This window comes from Mustela erminea, chromosome 6 (assembly GCF_009829155.1).
Source record: "Mustela erminea isolate mMusErm1 chromosome 6, mMusErm1.Pri, whole genome shotgun sequence".
Taxonomy (NCBI): domain Eukaryota; kingdom Metazoa; phylum Chordata; class Mammalia; order Carnivora; family Mustelidae; genus Mustela; species Mustela erminea.
In genome coordinates this window covers 8,274,562-8,292,934 of record NC_045619.1, presented here as the reverse complement: position 1 = coordinate 8,292,934, position 18,373 = coordinate 8,274,562, and the positions used below count along the sequence as shown (strand labels likewise).

Sequence of the window (18,373 nt, the reverse complement as noted above, 5' to 3'; positions counted from 1 at the left end):
TAATGTTCATGGCAGATTTTGTCCTATTATGTACATTTTTTTTTTAAGATTTTATTTGTTTATTTGACAGACAGAGATCACAAGTAGACAGAGAGGCAGGCAGAGAGAGAGAGAGGGAAGCAGGCTCCCTGCTGAGCAGAGAGCCCGATGCGGGACTCGATCCCAGGACCCTGGGATCATGACCTGAGCTGAAGGCAGCGGCTTAACCCACTGAGCCACCCAGGCACCCCTATTATGTACATTTTTATGTTCACCATCTGACTTAGGCGTTTTAAATGACCAAGACCTTAAATCTGGCAGCCCCACCACATCAAATGTCCCCTCTTTCTTCAGCCAGGGAAAGTGCTTCTTAGGTGCACTTTACTCTGTAATCAAGGGGTGCCCCGCCAGCTCCTCTCCAGCTCCTTGCTGGCCCTGCTTGGTGGTGATAATGCTATCAGCTGGCTGTGGGAGTGGCAGCCCCAGCGTGGAGGAGGCCTGCGGGGGTAGGTGAGGATGAGGGGAGAGGTTGCGGTTAGCACGGGAGGGTGCTTGGGAGCTGGTTAGCAGGGAAGGGTGCTCGGGAGCCGGAACGTGGAGGGTAGACTTGAATTTGAGCAGGATAGACCACAGGTTCTGTGTACTTGGAGAAGAGTGTGTGTGTGTCAGACAGGGTATAGGGCTGGGAATACAAAGATAAAAACAACCTGACTTATCTTTGGGACTCAACCAGTGAGGCTGCCTGTAATAAAGATAAAAAGCATGATGCCCAGGGATCCTGGAGGATGGGGAGAGAGGCCTAGGGCACTGGGGAAGTCCCACCGAGGCGGGAGTGTTTGAGCTGTGTCTTAAAGGGTGATTAGGAACCATTTGGTGGAAGGGATGGCTAGTGGATCAGGGGCGCTATGGTGTAGTGGTTAAGAACTCGGGTTCTGAAGTCCGGACAGCCCAGTGTTCGGCAGTATTACCTGTATGCCTCAGCTTTTCTCACCGGTAAGATGTGGAGTTATCATGGCACCTACCTCAAAGAATAGTTATGAGGATTAAAGGAGAACACATTTGAAGTGTTCAGTGTATTGCTTGGAGTCAGTGTTAGCGACCGTTTTCATTAGTTTTATTGTCAGCATCTTGGGCGGAGGGAAGAGCACAAGCAAAGACAAGGAGTTAGGGACAGGGTGAGGGTGGCAGATGCTGAGCTACTAGCAGGGCGCAGGGCGGGCTCTCTGGGCCAGAGTGCAAGGCTTGGTTGGCCTTTGAGTATTGTAAGAAATCTAGATACCATCTTGCAGAAAGCAACTAAAAAAATAAACTGTGCTTCACTTGATCTCCAGGTTGAAGGTGTGATGGGGGCGGGGGGAGATTGTGGCCAGTCAAAGCAAAAGGAGCAACTGGAAAAAAATGTAAGTTAGGGCTGTGATCGTAAAGATAGAAAGACCAGATTTTGGAGACACTTCTGAAGTGTAATCCATTGGCTAGATCAGAAAGGGAGGAGCAGTAGGTCAGGAAGGCCCGGGCTAGGAGAATGAGTGCGGCCGTGAGCTGGCATGCATGTTCAGCGGGGAGAGAAGGGATTTTGAGTAGGTAGTGGGGTGAGGATGGAGTGTGAGAGGCTGTGTGTTGCTTTGGACACATTTCAGGTGTTTGCTGGGCATTTACTATAACTGGGCAGGTAGAAATAAGGGTCAGGAGCTCAAGAGAGTTTCCCAGAAAGAAGTTTACGTCTGGAGATGGTCATCTAGGCCATGAGACCGACAGTGTTCCCTTAACAGAGGGTCAGAGGAGTGGGATGAAAACGGGAAACAAGGTTTCTCTAAGCGAAACCCAGATAGGAAGGAGTTTAGGGAAGCGAAGGTGAAGGGTAGTCCTCAGGGGCCAGTAGCGATAAGCCCCGAATTTGGGTCGTGAGATTGGCCTGGAGGAGCTCAGGGCATTAGGTGTAGGGCTCCGTTGAGTCCAGCAGCCCCAGCACTTTGCCATCCTCTTTGGCCCTGGTCACATTGGGAAGTCTTCCCATGTGCTTGGGGTCTTTTTCTGTCAACACAGTGAGCAGCTGTGGGCCCGAAACTAGTTGTGCTCCCTTCTATGACCCAGCACTGTAACACACAGAGAGCCCAGGGGACTTTTTTTTTTTTAATTGAAATGTAGTTGACCTGCAATGTTGTGTTAGTTTTAGGTGTACAACGTAATGATGTGGACAGTTGTGTACATTGTACTCTCCTCACCATGATGCATGTAGCTCCCGTCTGTCACCATATAGCGTCAGTATGTTACTGTGTTCCTCGTGCTATACATTACATCCCCATGACTCACTTATCTTATAACTGGACGTTTGTACCTCTCTTAATCCCCTTCACCTATTTCACCATCCCCCCCAGCCCTCTCTATGGCAATCGCCAGTTTGTTTGCTATATTTAGGATTTGGGTTTGGTTTGGTTTGGTTTGGTTTTTAGATTCCACATATAAGTAAAATCATGTGGTGTTTGTCTTTCTCTGTCTTATTTCACTTAGCATAATATCCTCTAGGTCCATCCATGTTGTCACAAATGGCAAGAACTCATTCCTTTTTTTCTTTTTTTTTTAAGATTTTATTTTTAAGTAACCGCTATACCCAACACAGGGCTCAGACTTACAACCCCAAGATCACGAGTCATATGCTCTACTGATGGAGCCAGACAGGGGTTCCACTAATATTGTACGTCTGTGTATATACTGCATCATCTTTATTCATTCATCTGTCGGTGAACACTCAGGTTGCTTCCGTATCTCTGTTAGTGTAATGTGATAAACACAGGGGTGCATATATAGATATGTTTTCAAATTAGTGTTTTTGTTTTCTTTGGGTAACATACCCAGTAGTGAAATTACTGGATTGTAGAGTATTTCTATTTTTTTCTTGAAGAACCTCCGCACCATTTTTCCACGATGGTTGCACCCATTTGTGTTCCCAGCAGTGCCCCAGGGTTCTCTTTTCTCTGCATCCTCTCCAGCACTGGTTATTTCATGTCTTTTTGATACTAGCTTTTCTGACACATGGGAGGTGATATCTCAGTGTGGTTTTGATTTGCATTTCCCTGATGTTGAGATATGTTGAGCATCTTTTCCTGTGTCTATTGGCTATCTGTATGTCTTCTTTGGAAAAATGTCTATTCAGGTGCTCTGCCCATTTTGATCAGATTGTTTGTTTTTTTGCTTTTTTGTGAGCATTTTTTGAAGGACTAAATGAATCAAGAATGACTTGGATTAACTCAACAAATACCTATTGAGTGTGAGAGCCTTATGTGTTTTAATAGCTGTGCTAATCTCTAGGGATAAAGCAGAGAACAAATTAGATAAAAATCCTTCTCCTCGGAGGGCTTACATTTTAAAACATGATTGAGAAGGCTAAGGGGAAGGAGCAAGGAGAGGAGTAGTGATTGAAAGTGTGAGAAGAGCTCTGTATCCTGGTCATCCACAGACTGAACTTGGCACCCACTAGGCTTTTACAGTTCATTGACTTGAACATGGGATTGAGCGTCCAAGAAGAGAACTGAGGTGTGGGAAGAGATTCACTGCATATATGACAGGTTAGCCTTCGAGAGGGAGGAGTAAATTTGGAAATAGAAGGAAGGATATTTGAGGGAGTTCCCTTGAGAGACATTGACGTCTGAATGGGAGTCCCTCCTCTCTGTAAAATAGAAGAGGAAGTCTGAGCAGGTAAAGGGGAGCCTAAAGAGCTAAAACATTTGGAACAGCCTTCCCACCCCCACACCAAAGGGAAGGAAGAAAACCGTGAAACATCTTCCAGCTCTCAGGGCTTCACTGGGAGGGAAGATATTTCATTTTTCCAGCAAGTCAAGGTGAAGAATGCAGCTGGTTAGGGTTCATTTGAGGCTGAATGAGGACTGGCCTAGAAACGGAGTGTGGGATCACCAGGGGTGAAGTCTTCGGGGGAATGCTGGTGAATATTGGTGAATGTTTGAGAGTCCAGGCTCCCTTAAGATAAAACCAGGGAGCAGCAAATGACTTGGAAGATTTGGTAAAGATAGAGTCTGGATTGGAGAAGGTGAGAACTTTCCATATTAGAAGGGAAAGAGGAGCACCTGGCTGGCTCAGTCGGCGGAATACGTGAATTTCCATCTCAGAGTTGTAAGTTCGAGCCCCACATTGAGTATAGAGATTACTTTAAAAACATTTCTTTTTCTTTTTAAGTGGAAAGATAAAATTACTTGCTGTGTGCTTCCTCTGAGGAATGCCAGGCACACGTTCTAAGTGCCTTACATATGTTCACTCACTGAATCTTCATGAAGACTCTTGAGGCTAACAGAATATCTTGCCCAAGGTTACACAGGTAGAACTAGTGGCCCACACAGCCTTGGCTGCTGCATTTGTGTACGTGAGCCCTGTGCTCTGCTGCCGTAGGGGGAAGCCAGGCATGAAAGGTTCTCCCCCACCATGTAGCTTTGTAATAGCTTTCTGAAGTTGCTGGGCCACCCTTCCTCCTAACAGAAATATTTGGGGTGGCATGGAAGGGTGCGGTTGACTGTTGCCTCCCTTTTTAAAAATAAATTTCTGTATTTTAGGCAACATTATTTTTTATGTAGAACTCTCAGTTTTTTCCCCAGCTGCCTTGCTCATGCCCAACATCCTTTCATAGGAAACAAAGATGATTTCACAATTAAAGAAGACCAAGTGCCTGTCAGTCAGTGAGTTCTCTGAGCTGCCGCACCTTTATGCATCTCAACTGACAAGAGCCAGAGCAGACTGAGGGATGCCGAGACCGGAGAAGAGCTTGACGTGCAGCGCATCAGAGTTGCCTGTAGCGGAAATAGTGGTAGCGTCAGCAGTGGTTGTGGGGCTGCGGACTTCGAGTTCCCAGTTCCCAGTTTGACAGACGGGACCTCTTCTCAGGGGAGTCCCCTCGTGTTGTAGGTTCCATCGGCTTTTCTGGGTAACTAGTTGGGCTGCTTCTTCTTCTTCCTTTTTTTTTTTTTAAATTATTTATTTATTTGAGAGAGAGCATGAGAGCTGAGAAGGTCAGAGGGAGAAGCAGACTCCCCATGGAGCTGGGAGCCCAACTCGGGACTCGATCCTGGGACTCCGGGGTCGTGACCTGAGCTGAAGGCAGTTGCTTAACCAACTGAGCCACCCAGGCGACCCCTAGTTGGGCTTCTGTTGGGTGAGGAGTTCAGTCACTGGCCCTGAGCGCTGCCCCTCCCAACCCTTGTCTGAAGTCTGTGACGTAGCACTCCGAGCCTGGGCCCTTGGCACATCCAAGGGAGATGCTTTCTGACCTTTGCTTAGAGGCTGTTCAGAAGTGCGGAGGCTTTGCAGATGAGACACGTAGACCACTTCATCCTTCTCTGTGAAGAAGCAGTAACTTGGGGAAGCAACGGTGTGTACATGTGGTACCTCAGCATTTGGTTTGCATTCTTTTAATATCTGGCTTTTGAGGCAGTTTGGAAGGAATGCCCTTACATCTTCCATCTCTTCCATGTAAACAAATTTTCATGCTTTTAAAAGAAGTGACACACCAAAACCACATAATCTTACATGCCAAAAGCTTAGATATTTCAAATATTGAACATACTGAGAAATAGATCATGTGGCTTTATTTGCTGGCAATTTTTAGAATCACTCCTGATTCTAATGTTTTATGTTGAGGCCATGTGTTTGAAATGTCTTACGTATTAGGACCTTTTCAGTTCTGCTTGGTTTGCTTCTGGGGACTAGCTTTTTTTTTGTTTTTGTTTTAAACACACTGGAGGTTAGCTCATAGGGCATCACATTATTGACACTGTGATTTTTTTTTTTTTTTAAGATTTTATTTATTTATTTATTTATTTGCGAGAGAGAGAGAGAGAGAGAGAGAGAGAGCGAGCGCGCGCGCGCGCTCACCAGCGGGTAAGGGGCAGAGGGGAGGGACAAGCAGACTCCTTGCTGAGTGGGGAGACTGATGCAGGCCTCAATCCCAGGACCTGAGATCATGACCTGAGCTGAAATTGAGAGTTTGATGCTTGTCTGACTGAGCTACTGAGGCAAGGCACCATGGATTCTTAATAACATGGTCTTCTTTTATCAGATATTAAATCCTGATATTTAGTCACTGGTACTTGACAGAGATGGTTAGGAAAAACCAAAGATGACGCTCAGGCCAGGATCAGTTGGGGTTTCTAGACTAGTTGACATCTTTATTTGGAAGTCAGAATTGAAAATATAGCCTATTTATTTCTCATTTCTTTCCTCCATGAATACCAATACTATTCTCCTGAGTAAGGGATAAGTTGATTGCTCATTTTTAGGTCATAGAACTCTAGCTGATATTTTTTCATGATTCCCTTGGTTTGGTCAGGGGCAGATAAAATTTAAGAAGGCATCTATGGGGCATCTGGGTGGCTCTGTTGGTTAAGCATCTGTCTTTGGCTCAAGTCATGGTCTCAGGGTTCTAGGATCCAGCCCTGTGTCAGGCTCCCTGCTCAGTAGGGAGTCTGTTTCTCCCTCTGCCTCTCCCTCTGCTCATGCTCTCTCTCTCTTTCTCTCTCAAATAAATTAATAAGATCTTTAAAAAAAAATCAGGAGGCAGTTATAACCCATGTTTTTCTATAGGTTCTCTCTAAGGTTCTGTGTGACCAAACTGGAAAACTCTGCTCTGAATGTTAGCAAGGTTTTCTGTAAGGCTGCAGGTGGGTTGGGGTTGGGGGTCATGAACTTCTATTCATTAAGTGCCCATTTATAGCAGGTACTTCCCATTACCTTATTCAGTCCTCATGACAGCCGGATGTGGAGAATGGTTCGCTCTTAAGAAAGATGGCATGCCCAAAGCATGCTGACTGGTCTGAGGCCACATAAACAAGGACGGGGCAGAATGAGGCGCAGTAACTCCAGAACGTGGTTCTTCCTAGAGCCTTTGAAAATGCAGTAAAGACTCATTTGTTAACTCGTGAATTCCTGTCTTATAAATTGGAATGTTTTTTAAGTATGGACTCAGAGGATGAGAACTGATGGCTTTTTGGGGGGTCCTCAGCACTGCATCCATAATACATAAGGAGGACAGTGAGGTAAGGACAGTGAGGTAAGCACACAGAGTAGGAGATTTGGGGGGCAGTCCTGGGTGGTCAGTGAAAGGCATTTTCTTTTTGAGCAGCATGATAGGTTAACTAAGAAAAAAGAACAATCACTGAATGATTAAAAACCTGATTTCAGATGATTAATTTAAAAGCCAAATTGATTAATAAAGAATCATTTTTTAAAAGCAGTTTAACTTTATCAAGTTTAAGTAGTACTTCTTAAAGTATAATCAAGTAGAGGAGTTATCAAAGTCATAATGAAGAAAATAGAAATCATTTGTAATTAGATAATAATTAAAGGCAAGTACATGCCCAGTGATTTTAAAGTGCTTGAAAACAATTAGTTTTCTTAAGTAGGTTAAACATCTGGGTTACAAGCTTGTTTACACTATTAATTTACTTAACAAACCTGTTCTTCATAGGTGATGCAAAAGTGAACTTCAGTTTGGCTGTCTGATTTATAACAAGTTCCAGTTTAATGGAGAGTATTTTTTTAAAAAATATATTTTTAAATATTTAATTTTCAGAAATATTTTTCTCTTTTTCTTCTCCTTTCTGAACAATTCAGTCCTGCGACCAAGAGGTAGACAGAGAAGGTAGGAGTCCTGGCCAAGCGTGTCACAGCCCAAGTAGAATGAGAAGGTCTTCACATACAGGGAGGGACTGGTTTGTTGTATCAGAGCCCAAGAGAGGGGAGAGGTACCCACATAGGGCTGGAGTGGCAGGCTCACTGGTAGATTGGTTAAATACAGATGGATTGGTTAGGGAAGTATATCAAGGATAATGGGAGCCAGAAATTCTCAGTGTTGGAGAAGAGAGCTTCAGATACTGAAAAGGAAAAAACTAGAATAATCCCTATGATATTAGACTGGAAACAGAATGTTGGTGTGAACTCAAAGATTTTAATAAGTGTTGATAAACATAGAAATACTATAGATGTAAAATGTGTGTGTGTGTGTGTTTTAAGATTTATTTATTACTTTTTTATTTTTGAGAGAGAGTGAGCGAGAATGGGGAGTGGGGGAGAGAAAATTAAAATTCAAGCAGATTTCCCACTGTCTGTGGAGCCTGACATGGGGCTTGATCTTAAAACCCTGTAATCATGACCTGAGCCAAAATCAAGAGTCAGAAACTTAACTGACTGGGGTACCCTGGCACCCTGTGTATTTATATACATACATGTGTGCATACAATTCTTGCTCTTCCCATAGAGCTCTTCCCATTGCTGGAAGCAGCAATACGCCAATAGCAATGAGCACATCACATGCCCAGATCTTGGCTTCTAAATACCATTTTCTACTCAAAGGAATTCCAGCTTTTTGAAGAATGGCTGATTATAGGATTTAGAGCAGGAAAGTTTAAAATGAACCTGAAATATCTTGTCCTAGAAAAGCAAAGACATTTTCACAAAATGATAGAGACACTTCAGAAGGACCCAGAAGCCAGTTTGAAGGGGCTCCCACTGGGCCAAACCTGGGATAATTTGATTATCAAAATTTAAGATGTCATTGATTAAAACCTGTCGAGTAAGAGAAAACAAAGGGTTCTTAACACAGTTCCACCTACTTTGCAGTAAAACCTATGTATGGAGTTCTAAATCAATTCAGAGTTCAAGGCATGGGTTATTTAAATTCCAAAATACCTTCCCACAAAATACTTATTGAATACCATGAGGGAAAGAGTACAGCGGAGAAGTGTGGCAGACGCCACCCTAACTGAGTGTGATCTGAGTCAGTCTCACCAGAATGGGCCGGCACTGAAATTGTGTCACATGATAGGAGGCAATGCGAGGACAGCATCACCTCAGTGATACTCTTGCCAAGGTACAGGACCTGAATCATATCAGGAGAAACATCAAACATGCTTTTATAAATACTGAGGAACGTTCTACAAATTAAATGGCCTGCAATCATCTTCGAAAGTGTCAAGTCCAAGCAAGAGTGAGGAACCATTTCAAATTGAAAAGACACTAAAGAGACAAGTCAGCTGAATGCCGCTGTTTCTTTGCCATGAAGACCGCTACTGGGACAGGTGGCAAAACTTGAGTGGGGCCTGAAGATTAAATGGAAGTAACGTATCAGTGTTAGTTTTCTGATTTTGATAGTTGTGTTGTGGTTGGAAGAATTTTTAAAAGAAAAACATACATTAAAGTATTTGGGGTGGTGGAACATGAGACTGACAGCGTATTCTCAGCAGTTCTGGGATAAGGAGTTCTTGCTCTGTACCATATTTGCAACTTTTCTCGAAGTTTGAAATCGTTTCAGAATTTAGAAAGTAATATTCTTGCCTAACATTCAGATCATGAGAAGTATGTAGAATTGTAATTCCCCTATTTCTCATTTTAAAATTCCTCCCCACTCTCCTTCAGTTCTACCCCTGTTAACAACGGATGCATATTCTCTTGAGCATTTTATTTATGTAGATATGGCTGTGTGTATAATATATATTGTAGATTATATTGAGTATGATGTGCTACGCTTGCTGCATTCCTAGGAATCACAATGGTCAGCAATCAGAAGGCAAAGCCTTTGCCCCTTCCCCGCACACCCCTGCCCCCCACCATTCTGCTTGGGTGCTGTAGTTTCTTTAAGCTCCCTGTCCTGAGAATCAGTGCACTGTTGTGTTGGGGCTTCTGCTCTAAATTCGGATCCCAGCCCTCCGGCAACTGAGAAATCTTACTCAACTTCGTGGTGCTCCAGTTTCTTATCTGCAGATTGGAGATGTTACTAGTCCCCATCTAAGAGTATTCTCATCTTGAAAATGACATGAAACATGCAGAGTACCCGCACTTCAGTGTGTCACGTAGCAAGCACTCCATAAACAGTAGCTATTCTGAATATTTAGATTTTTGGTTTTTTGCTTTTATAAATACTGTAGTCTTAAAATTGCTTTAAACATATTTTTGCATACTTAGCTTCAGAAACTTTTAAAAACCTTTGATTACCTTTCTACCATAAAGTTTCGCTTTTAGTGGATTTGTTAAGAGTGATGTAAAAAAACAGACCGTGGGGATACTTGTCTGCAGTTCTTTGCCATGTGCCTGTGGACCTTGAGCAACATGGAATATGAAATATTGGCTTAATTCCAGATTTCTCTATGCTCAGGTGTTGCTTTACTTTTTTTTTTTTAAGATTTTATTATTTATTTGACAGTGAGTGAGAGAATATAAGCAGGGGGGTGACAGAGGGAAAAGGAGAAGCAGGCTCCCCGCTGAGCAGGGGCTGGATCCCAGCACCCCCGGATCATGACCTAAGTCAAAGGCACTCACTTCACCCACTGAGCCACCCAGGTGCCCCTAACATTGTTTCTATGTGGAAATTTGCCCATGTTCAAATAATTTTAGAATGAGTTTGCCCAAATTTGAAAGGATCATTTAATATGGATCACTAAGAAACATTAAAGTTACTTTTTTTTTTTTTAAAAGATTTTATTTATTTATTTGACAGAGACCACAAGTAGGCAGAGGGGCAGGCAGAGAGAGAAGGAGAAGCAGGCTCCCCGCTGAGCAGAGAGCCTGACTCGGGACTCAATCCCAGGACCCTGGGATCATGAGCCAAAGGCAGAAGCTTTAACCCACTGAGCCACCCAGGTGGCCACGTTAAAGTTACTTCTGTCTCAAGTAGTATAAGCCAAGAAAATACTATATGCCAGGTTTTGAAAAGTTTTCACGGTGGATTTTGAAAGTCAGAGAATTCATACTTGTTTTGTTTAGCTAAAGTCACTTAATTTGATGTTTATATTCTTATATACCCTGTTGCAAATGCTGCTTTAAAAACCAAAATAGGCTTTTAAAACCTCCAAATGACTTTTCTTTTTCTTTTTTTCTTTCTCCCCTGCACCCTACCCCGGCAGACCTATTTTACAAATCACCGAGTTTCTCTTAGTAGTTTAACAAGAATATTTCCACTTGTTTGTTACCTTTCACATTTGAAAGAATCAAATAACTTATTTTTAGGGCATTATATTGCAAATAGATTGTGATTCCTGCACTCAGTGACGGAATGTAAATGAACCGTTGCTACCTTTGAGCATGTATAAATTCATGTAGGATGAGATTTGCTTGAGGACTGTGAAACAGAAGGAGTCGGGTCTTTCAAAAGGAAAGGTCATTTTTTTAAAAGATTGATCTGTGTGTTACTTCAAGGTTGCAAATGACTTGTTTCTCAAATTGGGGATAGGGAATCACACTGGTGAATAATCACCCTCATAGCTTTTGTGAAGACCAGAATGTGTCATCAGGGGCGCCTGGGGGGCTCAGGTCACAGTCCTCGGGTTTTGGGATCGAGCCTCGAGCCTCATGGGGGACTTCCTGCTCAGCAGTGAGTCTGCTTCTCCTTCTCCCTCTGCCCCGTCATGCCCCGCTGCCTGTGCGCTCTCTCTCAAGTAAATAAATAAAATCTTCTAAACAATGTTTCCTCCATATCTCTGGCCCATATGGATCTCAAGTTCTTGCCCATGCATTGAAGGGGCGCATGCGTGGTTGGACCTCTGCTCTTCTGATTATCACCCAGGAGTTGGTACTGCTGCATATTTCAGAAGTGACAGCCCGTCGACCTTGCTTCCATCCTTTCTTCCACACTTCTGATGTCTTTTCTTTCTTGCCTTTCTTGCCCAGATCTTCACTACCCTTTTGTTTTAACATACTTTTGAATTTAATGAGGAGGACATCGGGCCCATTCATTCGTTGTGTTAGACTGTGTTGAGGCCGAGGTCTCTGTTGAATGAGGTTCCGTTTTGCAGCTTGGCATTACCTTACTAGCAGGTTTCAAAAAATGTTGGCCAGTGATTACCAGCCCCTCTTGTTAAGTGTGGTAGAACTAATTATTGGTGTTGGCAGCGTTGTTTAACAAACTTCACCGATAGCTCAAAACAAAGCACATTTTTAGTCCTGAGCTATTGGTGCTTCCCAGCCAGCTGTCAGGGCACTCTAGTGCATCACAAAGACTTCACATGTCACAACCTGCCAGGTTTTCCCCACTGCCCAAGGTCTGCCTCACCCCCTTAACGGATTCCCATCAGGATTGCTTCTGGCTGTATGATCCACCTTCCTCTTTCCATCAATCCACGGCCCACCATTTCTTCCATAACAGAAATCAGCTTCATGAGAATGCTCTTTGCTTCTACTTTCATCTCTGCCAGGTATGTCTACGAATGCAAAAGTGTACAAGTGTGCAGTGAAATAGATAATGGGATGATAGCCCGATAAACTCTTTAATGATTACTTGGATCGTGGCCACTATGGAAGATCTTTACAGTTGCAATAAGTTCCGTATTTGAGATGAAATTTTGAGATCTGGTATCTTCTTTCTTTATATAGCCTTAGGTTCAGCCATCAGAACATTCTTGTGTGGTGAGGCCTTCTGCTTCTGCGATTTTGTGTTTTGTTTTCATTTCCTGCCACATGGCAGGTGCAGCTCAGAAGTACCTCCAGAAATGGCTGAAAATTCTGGCCACAGCTTTCTGCAGGGTGCAGTGATCTGGTTGTGGGGTGGGAAGCTAGTGGCTAGCCTCAACTTGGACCCCCTGCTTGTCTCCGTTGCCCGTTGTGATGTATTTCTTTCTCCTTTGCTTTCCTTCCTCAGATTTCCATCTTGCCCTCTTTCTACCCACATAGCACTGCCTTCTTCAGCCCTCTACTTCTCATCCTTAGCCTAAACGAAAGGGAAGGAAAGGGAAAGAGAAGAAACATTGTAATGCAGAATGTTGAGCAAAATATGTAACTGTTTGTCTTTATGTGTTGCCACATCTCTTTTAAGTTATTAGAGATTATGAATAGTCTTTTGTATTTCAGAAACCACTGGTACCATGCTTAGTCTCTTCGGGTTCTTGGTTGCTTAATTCTAAGAGAAGGAGGTGTGGGACAGGATCTTTTAATGCAAATTTTGGTCAGTCCTGTGAAACCTCAGTCTGCTGTTTATTCACAGACCATTAGGGTAAAGTGGGAGCACAAGTCCTGTTTTTTTCCTTCTGGTTGAGGATGCTGTGGTCGGTGTCCAGGGCTGGTCATTCAAGAATCACCAGCTGCCACTGTGGTTCCCAGCGACTGGTAGAACCCAGGCAATGTACGTCTTCCCCACTGGTGACCTGCCTTTCTGCTTCCTCTGTTCCACCATATTCAGAAAAAGCCTCCAGATGATTAGCTGGAGTAAATGTTGCGTGTTGCGTGGCAGTTTGTGGAACTTGGATCTTTAATGCTTGCACCACTATTTGTGAGTATGATGTATCTCTGAACGATAACATGTGCAGCCGACCTGGGGGCTACCTGCCCTCATTGATGCTCTTTTGTGAGAGTAATTGACTACCGAGCAACTGCACAGCCGCCTGCGGCTGCTGCGAAGCTCCGCTGTGCTTAGACCGACCTGCTGTTGTTCTCTCTGCCACCACTGCTGCTCTTTGTATTTTTAATAAGTTGCCAATTACTGGGGTTTTGCAGGGATACCAGCAGTTCACTGAAATGGGCGTAGGAAAAATGCCATTGCTTTTTAATCATCATTTTCTCTCATCCAGTGAAATTACTGATCTTAAGAAGACTCTGGTAGCTCTTACGTTGAAAGTACTGCTGCATTTTATCTTACCAAACAGCATTGTTCAATATGCAGGCATATCTAGCACTTTGCCTCACATACATTAATATTGATAATGGTGTTAATTTCAGGTGTATTGCACACATGTGATTTAATAGGCCAATCGGCTGTTCCCGAGCACTCCTCTAAGAACCACACCTGGAGGGTGCTGGGCCCGTGGGGTTTTTTTTGCCAGTTGGTTGGCTTGTTCTCATAGGGAGAATTGTGTTCTGTTTTGTTAAATGATGTAACCCAAGTGCCTGGAAGAAGTCTAATAAATATTTGTAGCATCAGAGAACACAAACAGATGTAATTAAATAAGTAGATGTCATTCACGGATTATTTGTTAACATAAGGTGAGATCAGTTTTTTATGCATTGAAACTAAGGATTCTTTGGTATTGACTGGATGTCAAAAGATTACTGGCACTCTGATATGGTGATTCTGTGACTAATATAGTAAGAAAGAATTTACACATAAAACAGTAGTGTAATCACGGAAATTACAAGATTAGTCAGATGTTGACTTGCCCACGGAAGCAGTAGTAACCATCAACCTAGAAGTTTTTAGGTCTGACTGAGGTCCATTACTGAATCTTGAAAGTGAGTCAGTTAATTTGAAAATCGACATTTAAACATTGAGAATTTTTTTTTAAGTAATTGAGTAATTATCTAAAATTGCCATTGTAACAAACCGAAATAATATTGGTCTTTGTGACATTCTTGGTTTACTATATTATTTAATTGTTTTTTAAATGTAACTATGGAAAGTGTTGAATGTTTATCGTCTGTAGAGTGTTTTCTTCTAAATTAATCAGAAGAGTTTTGAAACCCTGAATGCAGTGTGAATGCTGTTTTGATTTGGAGAACCCATCAGGTGAATTTGGGCAGCCTAAGGGGATTTTGATTATTAGGAGATAATAATTCTTGTATTCTGAGGTTAAGGTGGCTTTTATTCTCATCTACCACAATACAGGAGACAATACAATGGTATTTAAGAAGTTTTGCAGTGGAACCAAGTACTGGTTTTTATCTCTAGAGCTACCTCATTGGCTCCTTACCTCTTTAAGCCAGTTTCTTCACCTTAGAATGAGGCTAATAGAATTTACCTCAGAGGTTTGAGGACTATATACTTAGGGTAGTGTCCAACACATAATGAGCACTGGAATAGTAGATACTAATATGGTTATTAGAATGTCTGAATTCTACATGAGATTCTCAGTCAAGAGGTTACTGGGCATGAGTATATGATTAGGAACTGTTTCTAAAGAACAGTGTTTCATCTTTTTTATTTAAATGAGTCCCCGTTTAAGAATATAGTTTTTTAGGGGTGCCTGGTTGGCTCAGTGGGTTAAGCCACTGCCTTCGGCTTGGATCATGATCTCAGGGTCCTGGGATCGAGTCCCGCATTGGGCTCTCTGCTCAGCAGGGAGCCTGCTTCCTCCTCTCTCTCTCTGCCTGCCTCTCTGCCTACTTGTGATCTCTCTCTGTCAAATAAATAAATAAAATCTTTAAAAAAAAAAAGAATATAGTTTTTTAAAACATCATTAGAGTCGCAAGAGAAAATAAAAGAATTTTGGGACTAAACTAGTAAGGCCTCTATGGAAGGAAATAATTAGGAGACATTAATATAAGACCTAATAAGCATAGAGCTCTGTCATGATCATGGTAAGAAGGCTCAGTAATTTAAAGGTGTCATTTTGGGGCACCTGGGTGGCTCAGATATCAAGCGTCTGCCTTTGGCTCAGGTCATGATCTCAGGGTCCTGGGTTCGAGCCCCACATCGAGCTCCCTGCTTGGCAGGGAGCCTGCTTCTCCCTTTCCTTCTGCTGCTCCCCTAGCATGTGTTCTCTCACTCTGTCTGTCAAATAAATAAATAAAATCTTAAAAAACAATAATAAATAAAGGTGTCATTTCTCCTCAGATTGGTATTTAAATTTAAATTCCAAAAAAATCCCAACAGTTTTTTTTCTGAAACTTGATAAACTGATTTTAAAATTTATATGGAAGAGAGAAGAACAGAAATAATAAGAGGACTTACCCTGCCCATGACTTAATGCAAAGCTGGAAATTAAGGCACTGTAGTTTAACTGCAGGGTTAGAGATGGACCAGAGCATCAAGAGTGAAAAGCCTAGATTCAGATCACATGTATATGTGTGTATACATGTGATTCAGATCACATGTATATTCCATGTATATGGAATCCGTGACAGAACTGGTCTTATTAATCAGTTGGCAAAGTGACAGTCGACGCTGTAGATTAGCAGAGAGGTGGGCTTTCAACAAGAGGTGCTGGGATGCTCCATATGATTGTATTAGTCTCTGGTGGCTGCCATAACAAAATGTCACAAACTAGATGACTTATAACATCAGGAATTTACACCATCACTGTTCTGGAGGCTGGGAGTTCAAAATGAAGGTGTTGGCAGAGTGGGGCTCTCTCTGGAAGGCACCAGAGAGGAGTCTTTCCTTGTCTCTTCCTAGCTTCTGGTGTTTACTGACAATACTTGGGGTTTCTTGGCTTGTCACTATAATACTGCAGTTTCTGCCTCCATTTTCACATCATTTCCCCCTGTGTGTAAGGATCATATCAGACATACTCTATAAAAAAATAAATACCAGATGGATTCATATAAATATGAAAAGATTTAATACTTACAGAAACAAATATAAGAGAATATTTGTGATCTTGGGATGGGAATGTTTAAACACGGTGCAAAAGCACAAATCATGAATGAAAAAAGTTGTTGCATTCATATTTTTTGTAATTAAGAACTTACGTATTTTCAACACATATTATCAAGAAAGGAGCTGTAGCCAGAATTCACAAAGAACTCTTACAAACTGATAAGAAAAAGACCTAATAGAAAAATAAAGAAACAAACTTCATGGTTGGAAAAAACCTAAATGACCAATAAACGTAGGGGAGAAAAATCCAACTTAGTGAGTAATCAAGGAAATGCAAGTTAAAGCACAATGAGATAGCATTTTGTACTCCTCGGGTTAGCAAAAACTAAAAGATTGGAAAGTACTGTACCAAGGATTGGTGAGGATGTAGGGCAACAGGAATTGTTACACTCTTCAGATGGGAGAGAAAACTGTAGTAATCACTTTGGAAAACTGTAACAGTATGCAGTGAAGTTTGGGTGACCCAGCAGCTAGAACTATCTGCAGTTAACCTGCCTCACTGAAGAACTCTTGTTGTATACATGCTTCCATAGGAAGGGAGAGTCCCTGGATGTTTACAGCAGCAAGACTGTGTGTAGTAGCACAAATTGGAAATCTAAATGTCCATCAAAAGGGGGATGGATGAATACTTTGTGGTACGTTAATGATGAAACTTTGTACAGCATTTATGTGAACAAACCGGAACACAACGCAAATTAATTTTAGGAATATAATATGGAGTGAGAAAAAGCAAGTTGCAAAAGAATAAAATAGTACAGATCCATTTATAAAAATATGCAAAACAAAAAATACGTTGTTCAGGCTACAAAGCACTGTGTGGTAAAGCAAGGAGGTGACAGGCATTTAGCCGAGGGGTGGCAGACTCATAGAGTGAGAAGGGGTGAGATCACAGCGGGGTCCAGGGGTCCCTGGGTACTGGGAATGTTCTCTGCTTTTAACTGAGTGGTGGGTACATGGGTGTTCTTTTGTATGCACTAAATATTTAACAATAAAAGCTTTTAAAAAATTACCCCAGAAGTTTTATTGTTTTAAAGAGTGGAAAAATAACAGAAATGTCAAGTCTTCATCCAAGAAGTAACTCAAGTGCTGAATACTTATTTTTACATGTGTTTTTGAATTCTTTGTAGATGAGAGATGCTTGAAACAGGGAGAAGGGAAAGGCAGGCCCGGCGATCTTTGGTTGTCCCATGACTTTGGCATTGGGAAAGCTTGTGCCGCTGCAGACGTGACATTGTGTCCCCAGAGCTGGTGGAAGGGGATTTTGGTGGCATGTGAATGCGTATTCACGTGTTTAGCAAAGCAGCAATATGCCCGTCTCCTTTTCGTTTTCTTTTTTCTTGGCATCTAAGTAATTGAGCCAGATGGAAAAATGTTTCTTTCCCACATTAGGTTCTCTTTCAGTGCATCAACCATTAGATTTTACTGTCCCTAATCTCCTGTTGATAAAACTTCAAAATGTGAGTAGCTAAGAGAGCCCCAGTTTATTCTAGTCAAAGCTGATTACAGCCTTCCTTGAGAACATTCGCTTACTCCAGTCCCTTTCTATCCAAATCATGTACTCAATAGAGAGTAAGAAGAAAATAAGTGAAACTAACTTTCATTTCTTCCAGTTGTGTTTGGACATGTCATCTGGCTAGTGAGGGAAAAAGTCCAAACCCTATCTTACCAAAACAGGAGAAAATTCAGTATTAAGCAAAAGAAAAGAGTAAATTAAAAACTTGGGCTTGGGCATCGGAGAAATGTGGGTTTAAACCTCAGCTCTGCCACATACTATGTGTAAAAGTTTGTAATTAAAGTCTCTGAAACTCAAATTTTTCACTTTAAATTGAGAGTAGTAAGAACCCCCAAGGCATGAAGGGTTGAAGGACAGATACATCTAAAACACCTGATGGACACTCTTGTTCTAGGACTGGCCCTAATTTTCATATAAAAAGCAGGGACTAGCTCTTCCTCCCACCTTCATGGCTGCCCCTCAGGTTTCACAGGGCTTGTCATCCTGCCATTTAAGTAGTTATGTGAACATGGGCAAATCACAGAAAACCTTTAAAGTGGCTTCTTCAACTATAGCAGAGAGATGGTGATATCCGTGTGACAGTTTCG

The 18,373-nt window shown here is 42.2% G+C and overlaps 1 long non-coding RNA gene across 2 annotated transcripts in view; it reads left to right on the top strand.

The window, feature by feature from the left end:
- Positions 1-14,961, top strand: part of LOC116592740 — a 150,053-nt gene extending 135,092 nt beyond the window's left edge. For both annotated transcript variants that reach the window (XR_004286597.1, XR_004286600.1), the window contains exon 5: positions 12,605-14,961. This is a non-coding gene — a long non-coding RNA (uncharacterized LOC116592740). The remainder of the gene's footprint in view (positions 1-12,604) is intronic.
- The last annotated feature ends 3,412 nt before the right edge of the window (positions 14,962-18,373 follow it).